We start from the raw sequence: 7,150 nt of genomic DNA on the forward strand, positions 1-7,150 counted from the left end.
TTTAGTCTCCTCAGAACAATAGGAAAGGAGAGACTCAGTTACAGAGCCAATCTGGTTCACTTTGAGTAGGAGGCAGTTGCAGGCTTTTTCATTCATAACCTTTTTAATGTGCTTGGAATTGGTCACTGTGAGATCACTCCCTACCACCTTGATGCCTGCACTAGCAGTGAAGGACTTTCAAGCCTCCCAGTCATCCTGGCCAAAGTGAGCTTTAAGAGACACCCCTTGAGAGTCCTTGACGAAGGTTTTATATAAGCCCCCAACTTCATTAGAGTGATCTATCTGCTGGAGTCACCAAGAGACTTCTAGTTCAAATAATTTTTTCCTCAGCTCCAATGTTCATGGCCTCCTTGAATTCTGCTGATATGATAGGGTGGAACATGAATTCCTGCACTGTCAGCTTGTTTCCAGAATGGGAGCCACTGTTGATCATATTGAAGGCTGGAACCTTGGTGGGATGATTTCATCTATATGATTCCTTTTTCAATGGCTTTGGGCTTATTAACAACCAGAGATACTCCAAATTTGGCATTTGTACCAATTTTAGATTTATTCCTAGTGCTGCACATCTCTAGCATCAATTTGTCAACCTCCTCCTGTTCCACCACACTTAGTTTCTTGCTAATCAGAGCTGGGGCAATAGTTTTGTTGACATACTCAAATACTTTACCTTTCCCCAGGTACCCTGTCTTGTCATTGTCTTGGAGCTCCAGGGCTTCATAGATGCCAGTAGTACTTGGGCACAGCAACTTAAAAGAGACCTTTTGCAGTGAAGAGATCAACTTCAATAGTGGTGTTTCCATGGGAGATGAAGTTCTCTCTTGCCTAGATCTTGAGAGCAGACATGTTGGATTTATGGTTGTGGCTTCTGCTGGGCTCAGAGAACAGAGGCTGAGGGGCCAACGTGATTTTTCTATGAATAGAATGAATATGTTACTGTTCTCTCTTTTAGACAGATAAAAAGATTGTGAAGAATAAGATCATCAAATTTCAAAGTTGGAAAGAACCATAGTAGCCCTCTAATCCTTCCAATTCCTGAAGAATAATCTCTTCTACATCTGACCCAACATGTGGTCATCCAGCCTTTGTTTGAAGACTCTCAGTGTGAAGGAGAATTCACTGACTTCTGGGGCAGCCCATTACAGCTTTGGATAGATTTAATTGTTAGGTAGTTTTTCTTGACAGCAGGCATTCATGTACCTCTTTGAAACTTACACTCGTTGTTGCTTGTTCTGTCCTACGGAGCTAACCAGAATATGTCTAATCCCTTTTCCACATGGCAACTCTTCAGATACGTGAAGATGGCTATCAGGTCCTTCCTAAGTCTGTCTTCTCTAGTATCCTTGCTTGCTTTAAATGATTATATGGCATGAACTTGATGTCCTTTACCATGTTGGTTGTCCTCCTTTAGACACCCTCTAGCTTATTATCCTACCTACTTAAGATGTTGTGCCCACAACTGAACACAATACTTTGGATGTGGTCTGACCAAGGCTGAGTAACCACAGACATCACCTCCTTTTTCCTGATATTATGTTTCTTAGTCCAGCCCAATATCATACTATTTTTCTTGGTTTCCATGTCACACTGATTGTTCATATTGAACGTGATGGATACTCTGTTCTTTTCTTCTCTTAGACAAACTGCTCATCATGCTTCCTCATCTTGGACTCGTGAAGCTTGTTTTTTTTAACTTAAATATAAGATTTTTATATTTATCTCATCTCATTGGATATCAAAAAGGGAAAAAGATCTATTTGTGCAAAAATATTTATAGCAACTCTTTTTGTGGTGTCTAAAAATTGGAAATCAGAGGGTTACCCATCAACTGGGGATGACTAAGTAATCTGTGGTATATGATAGTGATGGAATATTATTGTGATATAAAAAATGACAAGCAGGATGATTTCAGAAAAAATCTGGAAAGACTTACATGAACTGATGTAAAGTGAAGCGAGCAGAACCAGAATGTTGTACACGGTAACAGACGAAGAACTGTGAATGACTTAGTTATTCTTAGCAGTACAATGATCCAAGACAAATGGATGGAGCATACTATCCACCTCCAGAGAAAGAACTGATATTGTTTGAATACAGATGGAAGCATGCTATTTTTCACTTTCTTTCTTTCATTCTTTCTCTTTTATTTAGGTCTTCTTGTACAAAATGACTAATATGGAAATGTTTTACAGGATTGCACATGTATAACCTATACCTGATTGCTTACCATCTCAGGGAAGGGGAGGAGAAGGAAGGGAGGGATTTGAAACACAAAACTTAAAAAAAAACAACCAAATGTTAAAAATAGTTTTAAAATATAATTGGGGAAAATACATTAAAAAATATAAACCATCTAATTGTATTTGGATCAGTGTTTTAGTGGCACAGCGGAAAGAGGCATTGGCTTTGGAGTCAGAGGACTTGGATTTAAATCTCACTTTTATCACTACCTGTGTGACCTTGGGTAAGTCATTTAGCCTTCTCAAGCCTCAGTTTCCTCATCTATAAACCGAGGGGGTTGGACTAGATGGCCTCTGATATCTCTTACTGGTGGGCAGTTAGTATTCTGTCTTTTCAGTTCCTTCTTCCTTACCGATAATTTCTTAATTGCTAAGCCTAATGGCCTTTTCTCTATCTCATGCTTCTTGATCTCTCTGCAGCCTTTGGCACTATCAATCACTCTCTTCTTGATACTCTTTTTTTCTAGGCTTTTGTGCCATTGCTCTCTCCTATTCTCTTTCTATCTGGCCACTCTTCAGTTTCCTTTGCTGAATCTTCATTTAGTTCATGTCTGCGAATCATAGGTGTCTCTCAAGGCTCTGACCTGGACCCTCTTCTTTTCTCCCTTTATACTATTTCACTTGGTGATCTCATCAACTTTTGTGGATTCAACCATCATCTTTATAGAGATTATTCACAGATTTATTTATCCAGCCCTAATCTCTCTCCTGATGACCAGTTTTAATTCTCCAATTGCCAATTGGACATCTTGAACTGGATGTCCTATCAACATCTTAAACTCAATATGTACAAAACTGAACTTGTTATATTCCCCTTTCCCCAATCTTCCCCTCTTCCATATTTCCCTAATAATCTCAAGGGTTTCACCATCCTCTTAGTTACCCAGGCTTGCAACCTAGGTATCTTAACGCCTTACTCTGTCTCACTCTGGTCATAACCAATCAGTTGTCACATTCTTCATTCTACTGCCATGACATTTCTTGTATATGCTTCCTTCTCTTTGACACTGCCACCACTGTTGTGAAAGGCCTGATCACCTTACCCTTGCACTATTGGGATAGCATTCTGTTGGTTGGTTTCCCCTTCTCAACTCTCTCTCTCTCTCTCTCTCTCTCTCTCTCTCTCTCTCTCTCTCTCCATTCCATCCTGTCTTCCACTCAGCTATCAAATTTATCTTCCTAAAGCACAAACTGACCATGTCACCCCCTACTCGATCAACTTTAGTGGTTTCATATTGTCTTCAGAATCAAATATAAAATTTTGTATTTGGATTTAAAAACCCTTTATTACCTGGCCCTTTCCTACTTCCTACCTTTCTATTCTTCTTTTACCTAACACTCTGTCCCCTCCCCCATTTCTACAATTTAGTGACACCAAGACATCAGAGACCGAGTTCACTCTCTTCAATTTATAGATGAGGAAACCAAGGTCCAGAGAGGTTAATTGATTTGCCAAGGATCCAGATAGTAAATGTACAATATGGGACTTGAACCTTGGTTTTTCTGTGTAAAAGTTCAGTGCTTTCTCCATTGTATCATTTTTCTCTTAAATCTACTAATTACAAGTAACATAAAGTCTCTCTGAACAAATATTGGCATTTCAAAACAAATATCAGGAAAAGCCCAAGAAAAAAGTAGGAAAATAACTATAGATAAAGCCTTATTTGAGGACCACAATGACTGAGCTCCTGGTACAGAGAACAGTAATTGCAAATTGGCAGTTTGATGCAGTAGTCACCTGCAATGAAAGGCGATTGAGGATTTCAAATCCAGCAAAGGTGGAGGACAAGACAAATTTTCTAGTAATCCACAGAGTGTGCTATTTTATGTTTTTACCAGTGACAAGTTGTTATATATACACAGAATAGAAGACGGGCTTTCTACTGAAATAGGAGGTAAGGAAGTATGAAAAGAGTTTGAAAAAAAAGACTCTGAAGTTCAAGGTTGTTGTTGGTCATTTCAATCATGTCTGACCCTTCATGACCCCATTTGAGGTTTTCTTGGCAAAGATGCCAGAGTGGTTCACCATTTCCTTCTCCAGCTTATTTAATAGATTGAGGAACTGAGGCAAACCAGGTTAAGTGATTCCCAGAAGTTAGAGGACATGGATTCAAATCTTACCTTATACCTCTATTTCTACCTTTGAGACCTTGGGCAAGGATACCACAGCTAACCTTTCTTGGCTTGAGTTTCCTCATCTGTAAAATGAAGTTGTAATAGATGACATTGAGGGATGCCACTCTCTGTGACTCCACTTGGGCTTTTCTTGGCACAGATACAGAATTAGTTTGCCATTTCCTTCTCCAGCTCATTTTACAGATAGGAAACTAAGGCAAACAGGGTTAAGTGACTTGCTCAGAGTCAGAGTCACACAGCTAGATGGTGTCTGAGGCTAAATTCCTGACCAGATGCTCAGCACTCTATTTACTGTACCGCCTTGCTGGTTATGCAGAGTTTGACTATTCTAGTCCCATTTTATATTTGCTAATATAATATAGCCTTAATGGAGATACCCTCTGTGTACTTTGGGACATGTAGACTGAATCTTCAGCAAACCCAATTGTTCCTGTTCAGCAAACTTCTCTTTCAATTACTAAAAAGTCAATTGTTTCCAATATCTCTAAGCGGGCACTATTTTAAAGCCATTTTTTCATTTTATTTCTTTGCAAACCTGATACACCGTTTTGTTTACTCTGTAATGAAAGAAACAACTTAAAGCAGTTTGCCATTTGAGCTAGCTTTTTTCCCTTACTTCTTTCCACACAAAGGTCACAGAAAAGACCTCCAGACCAAATACTTGGTGGAGTAGGAGATGGGCAGAAGTTCATTCAGAAGACAAAAGGAAATTGCATCTAAATGGAAGAATGGCTTTTAGGTTCTCACAGAGGCAAATTAAAGGGTCCGCAGAGTTGGTTTTGTCAAATATTCAAAGGCAATAAGGAACAGAATTTCATGAAACATTGTTATTTCACATTGTAGCAGTTATTATTAGCATTTGCAGAAAGTTTAATAATTGAAGCTTATGCATAAATATCTGTTGTAGAAGAGATAAGAAGGGAGAGAAATTATATGAAGAACTTGATAAGATCCTTCAAGCAAAAGCTGTATATACCTTAATACTTGGCAACTTCATTGTAAATGTCAGAAAAAATGCTCCTCAGGACTAAGAAACAAAAGAGGTCAAAGGCTGGAATATGACTTAGAAAGAACTATGCATGAGGAATCAAGTAACATCACAAAAGTTGAAATCGACTGTATCTTAGTATTTTAGACACGGAACTATTAATTATGGAGCTGGGTCATTTCTGAATCTCTTGTTTGTACACAGTTAAACCACTGGCTAGTTTGAGAGTGAGAAAAAGGGAAAAAAATTGACATGCAGTTAAAACATGCAGTTCAACAGCTTAATGACATACTATAATTAGCTAATACTTTGAAAAATGAAAAGTAGACGAAAGAATAGATATTGATGTAGATTTTCACCACTTCCCAAAGAACCAATATAAACAGTCACCATAATCATTGGATCATGGGATCATAGATTTGGGTTTGAAAGAAATCTTGGAGCCCATCTAGTCCAGTACCCTTATTTTACAGGTGAGTAAAGTGAGATCCAGGATGGTCGAGTAACTTGTGCAAATTGGCATGTTATAAGTGACAGAGGGACAGAGGGGAGGTCAAAAGTCCTCTCAACTGCCTTTTTGGGAAATAGTATTGTCCAAGATTATTTCTACTCCAAAGGTATCTTTCATTCCCTGAGTTTTTAAAATAAGTCCCTCAATGCTTTCAAGATTGTGTCCTCTTCCTTGCTTTTCTTTGTGTGTACTTGGCCTGGCCAGCTTTTGCTTCCTACCTTCTTTATCATCAATACTCTTTTATTTTCTCACTTGGCACATTGGGGACTATGTCACAGGATCATAGGATCATGGGAATAATAAGTATAGACCTGAAAAGGCCTTTGAGACCATTTACCTCTCCCCATACATTTTACAGATGAGAAAACAGAGACTCAGTAAGTTTCAGTGACTTGTCCAAGGTCTCCCTAGTAGTAACAGAGGTGGAATTTCTGCCCTGCTCCTATGATTCCAAATCCAGTGCTGTCTCTTACACTGTACATTTGTGCCAGGGAGCTGTTTGGAATTGCTAAGAGAAAATCTGAGTTCAAATGGGGTGCTTCCACACTGTCACCGATGATGAAATTGTATCCATATAGAAATGCTGAGAAATCTGTTCCATTTTCATGCTGATAGTAATCAGCATTTTAAAATAATCTAAAAACCACTTAATGTAAACACAACACTGAGTTTCCAAAAGTTTCCACCCCTGCATGGAGTTTGAGAACTGCTGTCCTAACTTATTATTATGTCTTTTGGTAGTTTGTGCTCCAGGGGTCAATGTTAAAACTTTGAAATCTACATTTTGGAAGGAGACATTGACAGAAGTAGAGTTCAGAGGTTTATTGGCTAGAGCACCAACTTTGGAAAAGAAAAGACATTCTCTTATTCATCATTCAAGTTAGATGTTTGGCACAGAGAGAAAGGGGGAGTCAACGGCTGCCTTTAATTGAATACACTTGGAAAGGGTAGAGCTTAAATCAGCCATGAAAATGAGGAGAATGCCAGTCTTTCTGGAAACATCCCCCCCAACCCAGTGATTTCTCAGAATTGTGTGAAGCGACAATGTCTTAGCATTTTAATGGAATAAGTTCTGAAAGCTTTGGAATGCTGTTCTTACTAAAAATGGAGATTGTTCTCAGTTTGTTTCCTCTTTGAAAGACACAGACCATTACTGTGGGTAAGAGAGAAACACATTTGCTAAGGCTTTGTTAGCAGTTAAGAAAAGCATCCTCTATGAAATCCCCTTTGTTCATTTAACGGTTTTGTTAGGGAGCCAAGACGAGGGGGTCAAGT

At 38.7% G+C, this 7,150-nt stretch overlaps 1 pseudogene; it reads right to left on the bottom strand.

The window, feature by feature from the left end:
- Window positions 1-310: 310 nt before the first annotated feature.
- Window positions 311-846, bottom strand: LOC118836480 (annotated as a pseudogene).
- Window positions 847-7,150: the final 6,304 nt, after the last annotated feature.

Source organism: Trichosurus vulpecula, chromosome 1 (assembly GCF_011100635.1).
Source record: "Trichosurus vulpecula isolate mTriVul1 chromosome 1, mTriVul1.pri, whole genome shotgun sequence".
Lineage (NCBI taxonomy): Eukaryota > Metazoa > Chordata > Mammalia > Diprotodontia > Phalangeridae > Trichosurus > Trichosurus vulpecula.